Source organism: Lissotriton vulgaris, chromosome 2_2, assembly GCF_964263255.1.
Source record: "Lissotriton vulgaris chromosome 2_2, aLisVul1.2, whole genome shotgun sequence".
In the NCBI taxonomy this organism is placed as follows: domain Eukaryota; kingdom Metazoa; phylum Chordata; class Amphibia; order Caudata; family Salamandridae; genus Lissotriton; species Lissotriton vulgaris.
This window is the reverse complement of record NC_141688.1, coordinates 215770608-215788631: the sequence shown is the minus strand read 5'-3', so window position 1 is coordinate 215788631 and position 18024 is coordinate 215770608. Positions and strand designations below refer to the sequence as shown.

Below are 18024 nucleotides of genomic sequence, written 5' to 3'. Positions count from 1 at the left end.
CAGATCCAGTTTGCTTTGCTTGCTATGAAAATGTATTTTGTGCATGATTACATAGTCCAAGGCAGCTAGATTAACCGGTTTGACCTCACTGTTGTGCAACTTTGGTGAAGACTAAAGGAATGGGAATTTTGATGCCCGCGTGGGTCTGCAACCCTGACCAAGACTGCTGCCAATGTGGATCCCCCTTGCCATCCTGGTGTGTTTTCTTTTGAATAATAAAGAACTCTAACTATTCACCAGTACCAGATAGAAACTATCAACTAACAATAGTGAAGACTCCCATTTAGTTAGTTGGACAGAGTACACCTTTCAACTAAGAACCCAGAGCAACTATTTTTAGAATAGGCATATGCTTTAGGCACTTGTTTGGAATGGTCTTTCACTGACAGTCCATTGGCAGCTGATTAACAGTCATGCAAGGGAATTGTATTGTCTAAACTCACATCTGTCTGAACCAAAGCCTATCGGCATGTAATCAGTGCCTTTAGCCCACCCAAGCATACAAGGCACAGTGACCCTTAAACCTGTATCAGACTTGTAACTAAATTCTCCACCCTTGTGTAGCCTATTGATGACATATGGCATCCTATAATTCCACATGAATATATGTATTTAATGTGCAAGAGTGACTGTATTACATTGCTTCTTGTTTGAAGAATGACAGCCATGCTTTTTATTTTTTTGTATTTTTGCGAAGGGCTGAGTCATGCATTTCTTTTCCTGTTTGAAAAGAGGGCTAGGGCATGATATTTCTTTTTTGCAAAGTATTGCTGTGGCATGCACTTATAAGCAAAATATGGTATGTGAAGTGAAAAAGCGGATTTGTGCATGCATTAATGTGCATAGTGGAACTTTCACAAAGTTTGCCTATGGATTATTATTTATGAAGAGAAGCTCAAGGTGGAATTTCAGAAATGTTATGCCAGTTTTCAGTCCCCATGTATTAGGTGTTTTGCTTGCAGTTTTGGTGGCTGTGGTATGTGAATGTTTGCACTTTGTATATTTGTTTCAGGGCTAATGCATACTGGTCTTTCACAGAAGAGGAGGTGCCCTGCAATTTTTGTGTGGCTATGGGGTAGTACTAATCTCATACACTTTCTTGGTGCACGTTTGTGCTGAAAATCTGAATTTATTCTTCAATTAGGAATTTTCTTCTGATAGATACAGATTCCTTACCTTTAGAATATCCTCCAGGGTTACAGAAAGGTCTCGATAACCTTTTCTAGCAGTAGCTGTCCAATATCACCAGGTGATGCCATGCAGCTTCAACCCTAGCTCTGCTTGCTGGACATGGCTACATGGATATTTAATAGTTGCCAACATCTGTGTACTCCACCAATGAAAGTTCCCCCACTGTAACGGTGACTAGGTCAGACATCTTGCCCAAAGATTTTAGACTTTAAATCCGGTCACAAGTTTTACAGGTAAATGTCTGTCGAGTTCCGTCTACTTCCTTACGTAGTGTTTTGCTATGACCACAACTCTGCAACATATGTTCCCAGATGCACCCGAAGACCCCTGGGGAGTAAAAGGGCAGATATGTTTTAAAGTTAATATGGGACACGCCAGACCATGCCCCTTCCTCTACAGGTAAGGCCCCATGATACATAATATCACAAAAAAATACTTCTTACTAAATGAAAGTATCCCTTAACCAGTACCTTCCCATTCCACAACACCAGACTTTCCTTGTCCCTGGAGCCAATTCAGAAGCTGCATCTGCTGAATCCACGCTGGTCCAGGGTTTGCAGCGTGAATCTTTCTGGATTCACAATGCTGTGCATTATTCCAACATCTTGTAGTTAGGTCCGGAATTGTAGTCTTTTTTTTTTTTTTTTTCGTGTGCCAGGTGGGCGTCGAGATACCACCATATGGTGTCATACGAGACGTTGACGTGCTTCCTCAGGAAGCTCCCACCTTTGGTAGCCATTTTCAGATTCTTTTTTCCTGCCGTTGAGTCTGGATCGTTGCCGAAGAGTTCCAGAGTTTTGGAAGAGGAATCAAGCAAAATCGAAGATATTCAACGAAGTTTCAGCTACTCCGGACTACAGTTTCAGCTACTTCGCACTACAGGTCAGGTAACCAGAGTGACGAGGAAGAAGTTTTACGAACAAAACCTCGACGTTCGACGGAGGTGGCTCTCAGAGTGCGGGGATGGACAGAACACCGTTCAAATTTTGCACCAATTGGCACCACAAGTACGCCTAGAAGGATCAACATCCAGTCTGCAACCTCTGCCTGCCACTCGACAACAGAAGTGAAGACTGCAATACCTGCTCGGCGTTTACAACCAAGACCATCAGAGTAAGGGAGAGGCAGAGAAGGGTGAACCACAATATGCAGGGGCCACCTCCATCACTACGAGACTTGGGCCTCTCCAGTCAAGAAGAGGACAACATCGCCGAAGGAACGGAGGATTGCTCGGTCGTTTAGGTCCATAAGAAGACGTCGAAGGAGGTAAAGGAGTCTTCGACCCCTAAACATCCAAGCGACACTCGAAAGGATGAAGCTAAAGCCCAGAGCAACACTCGTAGAAGTGAATCTAAGTCCTCGAAGGGTGCTCTGCCGCCGAAACACTAGACGAAAGCAATAGCTTCCAGGGTCGGTCAACCGACCTAATCCTTCAAAAAAGACTCCCAATCGGCGAAAATCCTCGAAAAACCGTTGAAGGTTGCCCTAGAAAAGGACACCTCGGTGCCGAGGAAAGAAGTGGCGATATTGACAGCCTCTAAGAGAAGTGCTCCAACCCTCGACTCCGAACATGCAGCCGAGATGGAGAGGAAGGAGAGGAGGCTCGAGGCCTAAATGGTTAGCATCCTACTGCGAAAAAAGGACTTCGACGAGAAGATGAGCCAATACACCATCGCGCTAAAACCCACGGTCAAAGTCGAAAGGGGCGACGATGACGCGGAACCGCCTAAAACGCCCTAACCAGTCGAGGAACTGGAAGAAGAAGAAGACTACTATTACGAGGGAGAAGGCGTCGAACATCTGCAATCCTACCGGGACTCAATGTCCTCGGAGGCACAACACGTGGTATGGCCCGATTTCTATGCAGAATTGCCAGAAGAAGGCGTAGACACTTTCCCTTCAAGGCTCTTGCTGCCAAATGACATAGGGATCTATAACATGGTCGTACAATAGGCTGCACAGACTTATGGAGTGAAAATGGAGGAGGAGCACCCCAAGGCATATTTTCTCCTGGAAACTCTACTGCCTCAACAGACTAGGAGCCAATTCCTGCCCATGTTCCCTAGTGTGCTGGACCAGGGAATAGAGGCCTTGAAGGAGCAAGCACTATGCAGAGCTGTGACACCTAGAACGGAGAAGAAGTACAAACATTCTTCAAAAGACCCTGCATACATTCAAGGGTCAGTGCCAGCCAGCTCCCCTAATTGCAGCAATGGCTAGGAAGAGGGCTAATATTCCCACTAATACCGGACCACCTCCAGACAAGGAGAGTAGGAGGACAGATCTCAAAGGGAGACAGGTGGAGAGAAATGCAGCAATACATTGGTGCATCACAAATTCCAACAACCTGATCAACAGGCACGCATACCAACGCTGGGATGAAGTGGGGCAGCTCCTAAAGCATCTACCAGATCAGTACCAACAAAGGGCAGCGCACCTGGTAGAAGAAGGAAAGAACATGGCAAACACAACCCTAAATCGCCATTGGATGCTGGAGAAACAACGAGGAGGCTACTGATGATGGGAGTAACCGAGGGAAGACACGCATGGCTCAGAATTTTGTCGGCACGCCAGTTGATGCAGCTCAAGAAGGACAATGAAACAGCAAGGTCCATGGGGGCATTGCAGTTCAGGGGAATGAGAAGAGGCACACCCACAAGGAGGCCAGGTGGTAGAAGTGGAGGCAACCTGCCGACCACATCGCACCAAACGTTCCAGCAAGGCTACCCAGGGAACAACAAAGGCCAGCAGCAGCAGGGACAGCAGCAGCAAAACTGGCAGTACCAACCCCGGGGCTAGTCCTTTGGAGGTCACGGAAACTGACGTGGACAAACACGAAGGGGAGGACAACAGCTCTCAACGAAGTGACTCCGCCATGCATCAGGCCCCCACCATAGCAACACCTTGGGGTGGGCGGAAAGACAAAAAGAAAAGATGCCGTCAAACGTTCAACGACTAACAGTACCTCGAACACTCCACACCGGTAAGGGGAAGAATAAGAGACTTCATCCAGGAAGGTCACATCGGACAAATGGATACTAAACATCATACAATACGGATACTGTATAGAATAAGAAAAACAACCTCCAAACAGTAAACCAAGAAGAAAGGCACACTCAGCAAAGGAGCTCTTGCTCTTTCAGATAGAGGCACAAGTATTGCTCAGCAAGGAGGCAATAGAGGTAGAGGTGGTACCGCAAAACCAAAGGAACAAGGGGGTTTTCTCAGCTTACTTCCTGGTGCCATAGGTGGACGAAACGCTAAGACCTATCCTAGATCTAAGGTTCCTGAACAAATTCATAAGAACTCAGTGATTCAAGATGACCTCCCTACAAGAGGTAATACCACAAATACAGCAAGGAGACTACATGGCTACTATAGATTTAAAGGACACATACTTACACATCCCCATCAACCACAAACACAAGTTCCTGCTAAGGTTTGTGATCAACCAAAGCTATTACCAGTTCACAGTACTGGCATTGGGCCTGAAAAACACACCAAGGGTGTTTACAAGATACCTAGCAGCTGTTGCAGCACACCTACGAAGGCAAGGAATACACGTATACCCCTATCTCGACGGCTGGCTCGTAAAGCAGGTTCGTACGGTCAATGCAAACTACACATCCAGCAGGTCATACTAACACTGACCGGAATGGGCTTCTCGATTCATTGGGAGAAATAGTCAACAGAGCCAAAGCAAATCAAGATATTCTTAGGGGCAGAGAACAACACCATACAGGCCAAAGTGTTCCCCAGCAGGAAGAGAACATTGGCAATACTGCAGGAAACACGTCATTACTGCATAGGGCAATTTCAGACCGTGAGTGAGTAAGCGAATGGGAATGATGGCGTCATGCATTCATCTAGTCAAAAATATTCAACTACACATGAGGCCATTCCAGGAATGGATACAGCAGCAATGGTCACAGGCAACTGGGAGTTCGGAAGATCTAATGGTTGTCACACACGCAGTGCATCAGGAAATAGCGTGGTGGAACAAACAAAATATATTGCAGGGAAAACCATTCACACAACCCACTCCAACAGTGACCATCACAACATACGCCTCCTAGATGGGGTGGGGCGCACATATGCACAAGCTCCAGGTGAGAGGGCTATGGTTGCAACAGGATGCCTTCAAGCACATGAATTGCCTGGAACTAAAAATAGTGTTTCCAGCTCTGAAAGCATTCCAGAAGCAGCTGTACGGAAAGAGTGTTGATCCAAACAAACACCATGACCATGTTCAACATCCACAAGCAGGGAGGAACACAGTTAGTAGCGCTATCTAGGCCAGCAAAGGAGATATGGACATGGGCCATCCCACTAAGGATAGACCTACTAGCAATACATCTCCCTAGGAAGGACAACTTGGACGCAGACAGACTCAGCAGGCAAATGTCAGCATTCAACGAATGGGAGATCAACCAACCGGAATTACAGAGAGTATTCCAGAAGTGGGGTACACCGCATATAGACCTATTTGCAACACACCAAAATGCAAAATGCCAACACTTCGCATCAAGACAACCAGACCATCAGTCATAAGGGAATGCTTTATGGGTAAGTTGGTCAATGACATTTGCGTATGCTTTTCCCACAATCCCACTGATGCACAGGATACTCAGCAAATGCAGGATCAGCAACATGTCACTGATACTAATAGCAGCTCAGTGGGCCAGATAGTCATGATGGTGCAGGCACCTGACACAGATTCCCAAAAAGAAGGGACCTGTGAACAATGCAGAACGGAAGGGTGCTACACCCAGAGCCAGAGGGCCTCAGCCTGGTGGCATGGCTCCTGAGGACCTAGAGTTTGCACACCTCAAATTACCAGCAAGCACAATGGCATTGCTCACGGAGGCAAGAAGGCCTACCACAAGGAAATGCTACTTGGCAAAATGGAAGAGATTCTCAGAATGGTGCATTAGGGAAAAATTGCAATGGAAAATCATAAGGAAGTCAACAGTGCTAAAATACTTAACACATGTACTGAGTGGGCTTCAGACCTGCCCACTCTACTGAGGCCGTCATCTTGGCAGTCCTGGACACACTCGGGAGCAATGCGGATGCAGGGTCTCCCCAAGCCCTCGTACTCCTGGACCTGTCGGCCGCGTTCGACACGGTGGACCACAACATCCTTCTCCACCGTGTCGGACAGGCAGGCATCCAGGGTTCCGCTCTTAAGTGGGTCGAGTCCTTCCTGACTGGTAGAACACAGGCTGTCCGCCTGGGCCCCTACACTGCAACAAAAACCCCCACGACCTGCGGAGTCCCCCAGGGCTCCTCCCTCTCACCGCTCCTGTTCATCCTATACCTCCGGCCCTTGATCCACTCTCTCCAGAAATGGGACATCATTGTCTACAACTACGCCGACTATTTACAGATTTTCCTCCCGCTCAATCCACCCCATGCCATCAAAACATTTCACGCAGTTATGATCCACATCCAACATTGGATGAACCAGAACCAACTGAAGCTAAACCCCGGGAAAACCGAGCTCCTCCTTCCTGGACTCAGCCATGCTCATTGGGGCCCGCAGTTCTGGCCCTCGGAGCTCTATCCCCCTCCTCCGCCCCCCCCCACCGCAGATTTCTAGACGGGGCGAAGAGGATGGCACAACCAAACTGAATGCCAGCACCTGCATGGAACCTCAACATAGTGCTGGCCCAATTGATGAAGGCACCATTCGAGCCGATGCACAAGTTTACACTGCACATGCTCACGCTATAAAGATGGCCTTCTAAGTAGCTATCCCATCACTACGGAGAGTATGTGAGTTGCAGGCGCTAACTCTTCAAGAGCTACCTGCAGATACACAGCGATGGGAATGGTATGAGAACAGACCGACACTTCATGCCAAAGGTAGTGTCTGTTTCACATCAGCCAAACAATCCAAATACCTAGTTTTTCCCCAAAACCAATCACAAGCACAGAGAGAACGCTGCACATACTGGATGTCAGGAGGGCGGTGATCTACAATATAGAAAGGACAAAGGAGTGCAGAAAGACAAAGCAACTCTTTGTTTCCTTCATAAGCCGTTTTTTCGGACAACCAGTTACCAAAAATACCATTGCACGATGGATTGCACAAACCATTCAATTATGCCACAAGCGAACTGGGCAACAGTTACAAGGAGCAGCTCATGCTCACTGAACAAGGAAGAAAGGAGCTACAATTGCTTTTCTAGCTAACACAACAATGCAAGACATTTGCCAAGTTGCAACATGGTCTTCAGTGCACACGTTCACTAAGTACTACTGTGTGGATATCCAAATGATCAAAGAAGCGCAAGCGGGACAAAAGATCTTACAACACATAATTAGTAACCAGTGCTTATCTTCCACCCAGCCACTGCAATAAGGACAAACCTGCTACAAAACCTATGCACAACATAGTGAATCCAAAAAGATTCACGCCGCAAAACTTAGTTTCTTACCTGTCGGTGTAGTATTGCAGCTTGTAGACTTTCTGGATTCACTAGCGAACCCACCCTCCTTCGCCAGCCAGATGAGACATGAGGGAAGGGATTAAAGAGGAACAAGATTAAGAAAATAAGAGGAAAAACCAGAATAACACAAGAAAAGAAAAAAGAATCTGAAGATGGTGACCAAAGGTGGGAGCGTAGGACACCAAATGGTGGTATGTCGACGCCCACCTGGGAACCCCCCCCTAGCCCCACCCCCCAAAAAAAAAGACTACAATTCCGGACCCAACCACTAGTTGGCAAAAAAATTGCACAGAATAGAGAATCCAGAAAGTCTTCAAGCTGCAAGACTACACCGACAGTTTGGAAACTATATGTTTCCTTCTGGCTAAGTCTGATAACTTTAGGATGACTCTGGTATCCTTAGAACAACTCTCAGGATTGAAGTGAGCTTGCAGCTGCTCTCACCTGGCCACCTTGGTCCTCCACCTGCCCAGGTCTGCACCTAGATAGACATCCGAAACCACTGTGCCATCCACCTCATCCAATGCTGTCCATGCCAACGTCCCCCGACGCGATCATTATGCCTTGTTGAGTTGTTATCAGTGATGTCCTTAAAGTCTGGTTAAAAAAAATTAAAAATCTGGTGACTGAAGAGAATGTTAGTACTTGCCTTGTTGAACAGCTTCTTCCTTATGCTTGGAAGTTTGCCCGGGTAAATGATTTGTATCTGGTTCCGAGGCCATAAGAATGCCTCAATAACGCCCACGTTATGTAAAGGTTGAAGAAAGAGCCCTAGTGGAAGATTGACCTTCCTCTCGCTCTGAACGTCCACCTTTGGGCTGTGTTTGCTGGCACAATCTCAAGATAGACCAGTGAAGGCGAATCTACTCCCTTTTACGTTAGGTGCGCTGCGAAAAATTCTTGCAATGATAGCATGCGTTCGGAACATGAGATGGTGGTAGACAGATGTAGCAGACCTTGTGAGGGTCTGTTTTGGACTTCTTCCTCCCACATTTTGGGCACTTGTCAAATAATGAAGGCATTTTATTTTAAACACCTCACTTTTGTGTCAGAAAACAGAAAAAGGCCGGGAGAGATGAATGACCATGAATAAAGGTGTTATCGCCAATGTTTGTCGAGACCTTTGAGAGAAAAAAACCTAAACAAGGTGATCTGGATGCTCCATGGTCATGTCAGCAGGAACTGGAAAATATAACTGAAGCAACTGCCACCTGCTGAGCATGATGGAATACTGATAGTTTCTGGGTTCTTAAAGGAATAGTCTCTATTTTTAACCTTCTAATGACAGCCTATGGAGCTACACTGCCCTGCTCTCTTACATCACTTGTATAAAAAAAAAAGTTGGTGAGGGAAATTTATGCTGTTTGCTAAAACATCTTGAAATTCTACACACTTACTTTGGTCTGGCCCTTTTTTTACTTCATGTTGAAGAATTCAGCCAATGTAGCCTATGAATATAGGCTGCATAAAAAGTTTCTTAAATATGTCTTTGGAGGCCTTCCTGAAGAAAGACGAAAGTCTATACTTAAGAAGATATATATTGAAGTAATACTCCTGGGGCCCGAACGTGGGCGAGTCTACTGAGTGCTTATGACTATAATGGAAATTCCCCTATGAGAAAACCGATCCTAAATCAATCTGGGTTTATAAAGCGCAGCTACTCACCTGGATGGTCTCAAGTCGCTGGGGGGAGGCGGGGACATGCAGCTCCTGGATGTTCATGGAGCTCTGTCGTAGTGCCAGTTCTTGAGGTCCTTCAAGAACTTGGGGAGTGATGCTCTGTCGGAGGTGGAGAGTAAGGGATGTCCATGCCATGGTAGCGAGGAGGGGGAAGGAGCGGCCTCCTGATCTTCTTTGTGTGGTGCCGTTGTAAGGGAAAGCTGGGCTGAGCAAAGGGATCTTTGGGGTGCCTGGTACGCGAGGCGATGGTTCATGTAGGCGGGTCCGGTGTTATGAAGGGCCTTGTGGGCGTAGATGAGTTGCTTGAAATAGATTCTCTTCTCGACGGGGAGCCAGTGTAGTCTCTGTAGGGGTTGACTCATGTGGCAGTGGAGCAGTAGGTATGTTGGGGACTAGTCTGGCGGCGGTGTCCTGAACGTTCTGGAGTTTGCGGGAGAGGTTCTTGTTGATCCCAGAGTAGAGTGCGTTGCCGTAATCTAGTCTGCTTCTGATGAGGGCGTGGGTGACGGTTTACCTGTGTTCAAGGGGAATCCAGTTGTAGTTTTTTTGGAGTAGGCAGATGGTGTGGGAGCAGAAAGAGGCGACTGGGTTGGTCTGGCGATCAATTTTTAGTTTGGAATCCAGGATGATTCTGAGATTGTGTGCGTGGTCCGTGGGGGACGGGAGGATTTCCGAGGAGTGGCGCCATGAGTCGTTACAGGCAACAGGGTGTGGGCCCATGATGAGCACCTCGGTTTTGTCCGTGTTGAGTTGGAGGCTGTAGTTCATCCCCGCCCTGGCGACTGCTTCTATTCCAGCTTGAAAGTTGTGTTTGGAGATGCTTGGTTTGTTGGATATGGAGAAGATGAGTTTGGTGTTGTCTGCGTATGATAGTGTTGAGTCAGTGTGATCTGATGATGGTTGTGAGCAGGGCCATGTATATGTTGGTTCAAAAATAGGGGGAAGTAGAGGGTATTAAGCTTGATCCTCCCTCCTTTCAATCATGTACACAGAAAGATTGAAATACCAGGTATCGAACCTAGCTTGGGTGGTGTATGACCCCCAAATCAAGTTGATTTGGCGTGTAATCACACTTTGAACTGAGCACGCCTTGCCGGTGATTCACCTACTCGTACCCCTGGAGACCGCATATTGTCACCGTCTCCAGGGGTACGAGTAGGTGAATCACCCGCAAAGCGTGCTCAGCTCAGAGTGCGACTACGAGCCCCTCAATCCCTCCAGACAATGGGGCAATTCTAGACCTCATTTGAAATACTACGATCCAGTGAGTCAAATCGTATGTATATAGTGTGCAGTAAGTGTGGCACGTAACTTATCACTAATTATTTATTCCCCACACTTTTTAGGTCACTTTGGAGTGGAACGCACAGGGCTAGCCCCTTTGTGGTACGGAGGAAGCGCCCAGGGGAGGCTGGGATCATGTTGACCAACACTAGAGGCTTTTAACTCATAATGTTTACATTGTTCTCTAGTACCCCTGCTTTAAATATACCGACTAGGTGCTAGAATAACAAGCCACACCCATAACGCACCCGGATGCGCTTATAAACGCGTTACATCTTCGGCGGAGCGGGTTGCTTTGACCTGCGCTCACCTGAATTTTCCTTCGCCAGCCGCATTGGGTGTTTGTTTTCCTTGGTGTCCCTGCTGTGGTTTCCCCCCGCCGCCATTTGAGATCAGGCGCGGCCGCCGAGAGGGGGAACCAAAACTACATCTCCCAGGAGCCTCCATCACGCCCGGAGGCGCTTATAAACGCGTTACATCTCCCGCTTCGCGGGACTAGCTGGTCTAAGCCCGGGCAAAGGGCGGGCCGTCTACGGCCGTCCAAGGCAGGCCAAGGCTGGGCTGGGCCACACTCCTAACCTCTGGCGAACAGTAAGCTATTTCCTACGTAAATCTCCAATGATTTGTAACTTGACTTTAGTTATTGTGGACTTTGATCTCAGTAGGGGACTCTATAACAATGCCAAAGGGGAAGAAAACTGGGGTGGGAGGATCTGTGAGTGGCACGCTGGATCAGTTCATTACTCGGGCGGCTTCGGTACTCGAGTATGAAATTGCAGTCACCGAACGGCGCCTCTCACAGGAACCCATGTACATAAGACGCTCATCCCTGGGACCTCTAATGCAAGCTACCTCCCCAATTGTGCTACACAAGCCCCCTACCTTATTAACCAATGAGGAAGTAAGACGTCTAAGCCCCAATGAGAATGCCCCAGAGGTGCGGGTCGCTGTGAAAGAAGCTCCCAGCAAAACTGTAAACCCTTACCCTCAGACACGGGCCAACAAGGGAGGGATTATAAAGAGGAAAAGGACAGAATCTATACAGAAAGGGAGGAATCCCAGAACACCCAAGCTCGCTGATGCATCAAATTCGGAATCAGGGACGCCTGCGAATAGGATTACATTACTGGCAGATGCCGACTCATGGGTGACAGTAGATTAATTTCTAATGGGAGCGGGGATACAATTTTTACCTCTACATCTCAGGAAGTTGGAGGATCAATTGCCCATATAGAGCACATTGTAAAATCCTTGATTCTCCCCCTCTTGAGAGGATAAAAGTGGTAAACGAAAGGCTGGAGAGATTTGAACAATCCACTCTTGATAATTTTGTCTCACGAAAAAATTTGATAAAACTTGAACTTGGAGGGAGAATGGAGTATGTATTGGTCCATTCTAGGGAACCTGCAGTACCCCTAGGAGACGTAGCTCGCGGAGCCACGGTACAGATAGTAGAATCAACGATTCAAAACGGCTCTAAGACTGATAACCTGGTAAGACCAGCCCCTGATAAAAGTTTACAATGCCCCACTATTAGTGCGAGCAGACGCGGGATGGAGAGGGGTAATCGTTCTAAAAATGTCGGAAGTACAGTCACAACAGAAATGGTAGAAGCTTAAAAACCCCATTGGCCACTGTGGATTTACCGCCAGAGTCATTACCAGATGTAATCGTTCTCACTGGTGTCCCTGAAATAAGCAATGGAAAACCTGAATCCCATCAGGAACTAAAAAACAAAGTGGCATTCTGGCTAAACAGGAATAGACCACTTCCTAGAGGCATGAATGCAGAAGTCCTGTTTGTCAGAAGGGCCAATTGGGTAGGTAGAAGGCAAAAGGATATACCCGGGGATGCAATTATTGTAAATTGTAGGGACAGGCTTGTAGTGAAACTAGTTTGTAATGATCAATACCATAGGGACCGTAGGGACAGGGATCCGATTGGAGTACAAGACCGTACCTATTTCTATTACTTGGAGGGTACATCTCAACTGGCCCGCAATCCATTGATGCAAGGCGAGATGATGGATGGCTTTAACACTAACTTTTCCCTAGCTGCTAAGAATCGCTTTACTGATCTATATGGACTAGAGGATATTGACTGACTGGCTAGTACTGAAGGCAGGCTCTTAGTTGACACAAGGGTTATATTCACAAAGGGAATGGGGGATTAATTATTAACTATCCCTCAAAATTGCAATCCGATCGAGCCTGACCAGCCAGGAAATGTTAATTCCGTAGCAGCTATGACCCAAGCTCCTTTAAATATGGAACATAATACTTTGGGCAGTAAGGTCTATGCTGAGGTTAAGCTAATCTCTTGGAACATAGCAGGCTTAAGGAAAAATTTGAGTGACCCTGCATGGCACGACTACATTGATAGCGGGGATATCATCCTATTTCAGGAAACATGGGGGGTGGAAAACTATTTTAAGATTGGCTATAGGTCTTTCCATATACCCACCACTAATGTAAACAAAGGAAGACCCTCGGGTGGCCTGTTAATTTGGGTAAAGATCACACTCAGAACTGACTTTAAGTCATTAGATTGCAACAGTCCTGACATCATGGCCCTAAAATTCAAAGAAGCTAAGGGCAGAGAGGTCTGCAACTTTAAAGTTTATAACAGACCCCTATCATCCAATAAGTAGTCAGAGACCATAGCTCAGCTAGATAATATAATTTCTAGATTGAAACAAAAATCCATGTTGATCGTAGGAGGCGACTTCGAGAGGAAGTTTGAACCCATAACAGGCTTAGAAAACACATTTGAGTTAGAAGACAACACCAATAACATCCCTGGCATTGAGGCTAGCCCTACAGTTGTCTGCACAAGAGGGGCCTTACAACTATTAAGAATAACAGTGGAACATGGCCTGCGCTCCTGCAATGGTCGTTTACAGTCAGACTGCCTGAGAAAACCCATCTTTAAACGGGGAACTTGTGCTAGTTATTTGGATTATATAATGGTTTCAATAAGTCTATGGCCAACAGCTTTAGATCTAGTGGTGGAGGATCGCTTAGAGAGTGATCACCATCCCCTCTCCTTGACCCTTTTAGGCTCATTGTTTTCGACTACTGAGGTAGCATCCCAAACCTCTAAAATGAGCTTTGACTTTCTAGAGTCCAATAATTGTAGGAGTTTGAAATGGCCCGTTGTTTTGGGGAACGGTTGTATGACCAAGAAAATGTATGAACTATATGTAAAGCTCATGTCTCCGCTAGCTGAGGGTAACGCACAGAGTACCTCCTTAACAGAGGTGCACGGGAAATTGATACCGGACCTTAGCGAGATACTCACCAAACCATGTAAGCAGGCTAGCTCTGGGCAAAGTATTCCTCTGAAGGATGCGCTTTGGTAAGATAAAGCATGCCGCCAGGCCAAAGTGGACTTAATAACAGCTGTAAAAGGGAAAGAGGTAACCACTGTTAGAGGAAAAAGGAAGCAATATAAACATACTTTGACAGTAGCAAAAAAGGGCTGGGACGAAAAAGTCTGGTCTGAATTGTTGGAAGCTTGTAGGCAAAAAGACCAGTCTTCGTTCTGGGGCCTCATAGCTAGGGGACGAAAGAAGGGACTCCGTCTAGGGATTTGTTCCTAGAGGCAGACATCTGGGTTAAACATTTCTCCGCTCTATACTCATGCGATGGAAACAAGCAAAGTTGTATGGAAGAAGATATAGGACTTAACCTAAGCACGACACCCCTATCATTTAGTTTGACTGATACCATAACAGCTGTAAATGCAATTAAACCAGGGAAAGCACCAGGTCCAGATAGAATTCCCGGGGATCTCTGGAAACATGAGAATATGTTGTGGGCCCCGTATATCAATCGCCTTAGTAATGAAATTACAAGAGGTGCCCCGATTCCCGAGACCTGGCGGGGCGCAGAAATTGTGACTATCTTTAAAGAAGGAGATAGATTTAACCCAGCGTATTCTAGGCCTATCAGTCTGATAGATGTCCTTCAAAAGGTCTTTGCTCGTCAAGTACTAAGCAAGCTAAATCTGTGGTCGCTCCCTGGGTCCCTGCCTGAAGCTTGGTATCGTAGCGCTGCTGTGTTGATTACTCGTTTTGGAAAGCTACTTTTGCCTATAGCCTGCATATTCTGTGCTTTGCTTATTGCCCTGTAGAAATAGCGCTCTATATCACCATTTACATAGCGCTGCTCTGCTGATCACTCGCTTTGCTAGCTACACGCGTTTATAGCCTGCTGTGTGCTCTGTCTAGCGCTTTATGGTATTAGCGCTCTAGCCCTCATTGTATTACTTTCCCATTTTGTTTGCGCTTTCACCTACAGCGCTCCGCTCGCTCTGCCCCTCCCCCCGCCTCCATTTTGGGTGTTTGTTGTCGTCCTCGTGTGCACGACCCGCCTCCCAGCTGAGACGCCCTCGCCCCTCCCCCTCCACCATCCATATATGACAGTTGTTCCCGCGCGCAGCGTTCACGCGCAACGACCGCGCCCAACCCGCGCCGAAGGTGCGCCAAAGGTAAGCCCGTCTACGCCCGTCCGCGCCTGGACCGCGCCCAGCGCCAGACCCCCTGCCCCTCACGCTGCCCAGCCCCCCCGCACTACCTACGATGCCGCCACCCTCCTAGCCCTTCACCCCGGTCGCGCCCCCAACTGCGTCCAAGCCGCTCCTGGACGCACCCATGGACCGTTCTCCTGCCTCTCCTGCAAATTCAGCGGCACCGACAACATCTCCGCTACGACCACAACACAGATTACCAACCCCAACCACCTAGAATGCATCCTTCTCAACACCCGCTCGGTGCACAGGCGTTCGAGGCATGTGGGCTGCTGAATTCATATCTGTGCATAGTCCGCCACCTAGTGTTGGGTCCGGATGATTGCACATTGTTGTCCTGGAAGAGTCTTCGAAGTATCACGAGATAGGTGGCTCCTCCCCTGGACTACAGTGCGCATGGGCATCGCCTCCATCCCCAGATTGTTTTTTTCCGCCATAGGGTTCGGATGTGTTTTCGGTTCCCTCCTTCGGAACCGATAGTTGTTCGATTTTCCTTGAGACCAAAAGGTCTTTAGGCTGGGCGTCGGTATAGTTGCGTTCGGGTTTTCTTACTGACTCTCAGCTCCAATCTCCTAACTGCCCTTCCACGTGTTTCGACGCGGACGGGCCTACACTAACGCATTTGCGATGGAGCGGACTCCATTCAAGAAGTGTCCGCTATGTCACATGCTTGTCACCGGATCACCGTGAAGACACCTGCATGGCTTGTTCAAAGTTTAGAAGTAAGAAAACTTTGAAGATTCGCCGGGCTAATCGACTCCAGGCACAGTTGTCGGCTTCGGCACCCTCACCTGATGACATCTTTCAGGAATCGATCGAGGAGGAGGCCGGCGTACAAGAGTCGGACTCTGGCCCCGCGTCCGAGGAAGAGGCCTACGACGCGGACGAGGAGGCCTGCGACGACGTCTCCGGTGAGGTAGGGGACGACGAACTGATTTGTGCCGCGATGGGAGATAGCTCAGAGGAGGAGCATCCCCATACAGACTCCGGGGTTTCCCCCCGTCATACGGCCCAGGTCGAGGGATCGCCTTCGGGCCTTACCCGAGATCTTCCTAGAAGTCCTACGTCCCCGCCTCCGGGCCCGGTCACGGACATTTCTGGCAAGAAAACGAAAGTGAAGCCAACCGGTCCCGCACCCTCGGATGCGAAACCGAAACCGAAACTGGCGTTGGTAAAGGAGGTTCTGGAGGCGTCAACTTCCACGAAACCCAAAATGGCCGACTCGAAGAGCCACGCCAAGATGGCCGACCACAAAAGCCGCGCCAAAATGGCCGACCCGAAGTCTTCTGGGTCGGCACCGAAGGTGAAGACTTCCGACGCGGCTGCGTCGGCACCGAGAGGGGTCGCGGCCCCGAAGACGGCTTCGAAGAAGCGCCACGCCGACGGTGCGACAGGCCAGGGGGCGTCGGCACCGAAGAAGAGGCCTGCCGGCGACCGGACTCTCGGAGACGAAGAGTCGCTCGAGACAGTTCAGCCCTCGGCATCCCTTACTAAGAAGGTGGGAGAATCCTTGAAGCGGATACAACAGTCCACTGTGGTTCCCAGCCAGGACACTGTCGTGCCTAGGCCCACGCCGAAGTCTGCCAAGGAACAGACGCCCATCCGTTTTACCCTTCCTCCCAAGTCGGCGCCGAAGGCCTTCGCGCCTAAGCAGAGCGGACATTCTCAGGAAGTATTGACGCCGAAAGCTGCCTTGGTGGTATCGAAGCTTCGGCTCCAACCGCTCGCGGTGGAGGAACGTCGGGAGGTGACAATCGACGCCAACACCGGAAAATTGTCGCTCCTCAAACGTAGGATTACCTCGGAGCCGCCATTGGAACCCTTTAGAATTCCACTTAAGAGCAAAAGGTACTCTGCGGACTCTTCGGCTCTGATGGAACCTCTCTCTCCACAAGCCGTGGAGCGCTCGCCGGCCCATTCCCCAGTGCCTGAGGTGGACGTGGAGGACGACGAGTACACCTATCCTGCGTACTCGGATCCGGACGAGGAGCAGGTGCCCTGGACGGCAGGAGGCGACACGGACGACCTGCAGTCAGGTCAGGACACTCAACTTTTCGCCACGAAGACGTCCCCGACGGAGGACTCGGCGGCGTTTAATGCATTAATTGAGAGGGCTGCAGCGAACCACGACGTCGAACTGCACTCGGACCCTGTGGATGCGGACTTCTTGGTCGACACCTTCTCGGTAGCCGAAAAACAAGTCAAGACGCTACCTATGCTCAAAGGGGTGCTGAAGCATGCACAGGAGGTGTTCAAGGAGCCCACCCGGGCACGGGTGGTCAATCCTCGCATCGACAGGAAGTATAAGGCGGCGCCCACGGATCCCACGTATATTAAGGGACATTTGCCATTGGACTCCCTGGTGGTGTCCAACGCTCGGAAGAGGGCGAATTCGCAGACTACTGGTGATGCTCCTCCCCCAGACAAAGAGTCAAAGATCTTTGAGGCATCAGGCAAACGCATTGCTGCACAGGCAGCAAACATCTGGAGGATCTCTAACACCCAAGCCCTGCTTGCACGTTATGATAGGGCCCACTATGACACATTAGAGGCCATCCTACAACACTTGCCTGACCAATACAAGGAAGCGGGGGAGATGCTCATTCAGGAGGGTAAACTCATTACTAATGCATCCATCAAATGTGCCCTAGATGTAGCAGACACTGCCTCCAGGGCTATCAATACAAGCGTGCTACTCAGACGCCATGCCTGGCTTCGAATTTCTGGGTTCAAGCCCGACATACAAACCACATTACTGGGTCAGACGGTGAATCCTGACCATCTGTTCGGCCCTGAGGTGGATGCCTCCCTAGAAAAAATGAAAAAAGATACCGAAACTGCCAAGTCTATGGGGGCTTTACAGAGTCAGCAGTTTCGGGGTGGT

General features: G+C 48.7%; 1 protein-coding gene across 10 annotated transcripts in view; it reads left to right on the top strand.

Annotated features, from left to right (window-relative positions):
- The window catches only part of PPFIA1 (PPFI scaffold protein A1), a 922132-nt gene that overhangs the window by 381520 nt on the left and 522588 nt on the right, over nt 1-18024 (top strand). The gene's annotated exons all lie outside the window — the stretch shown is intronic.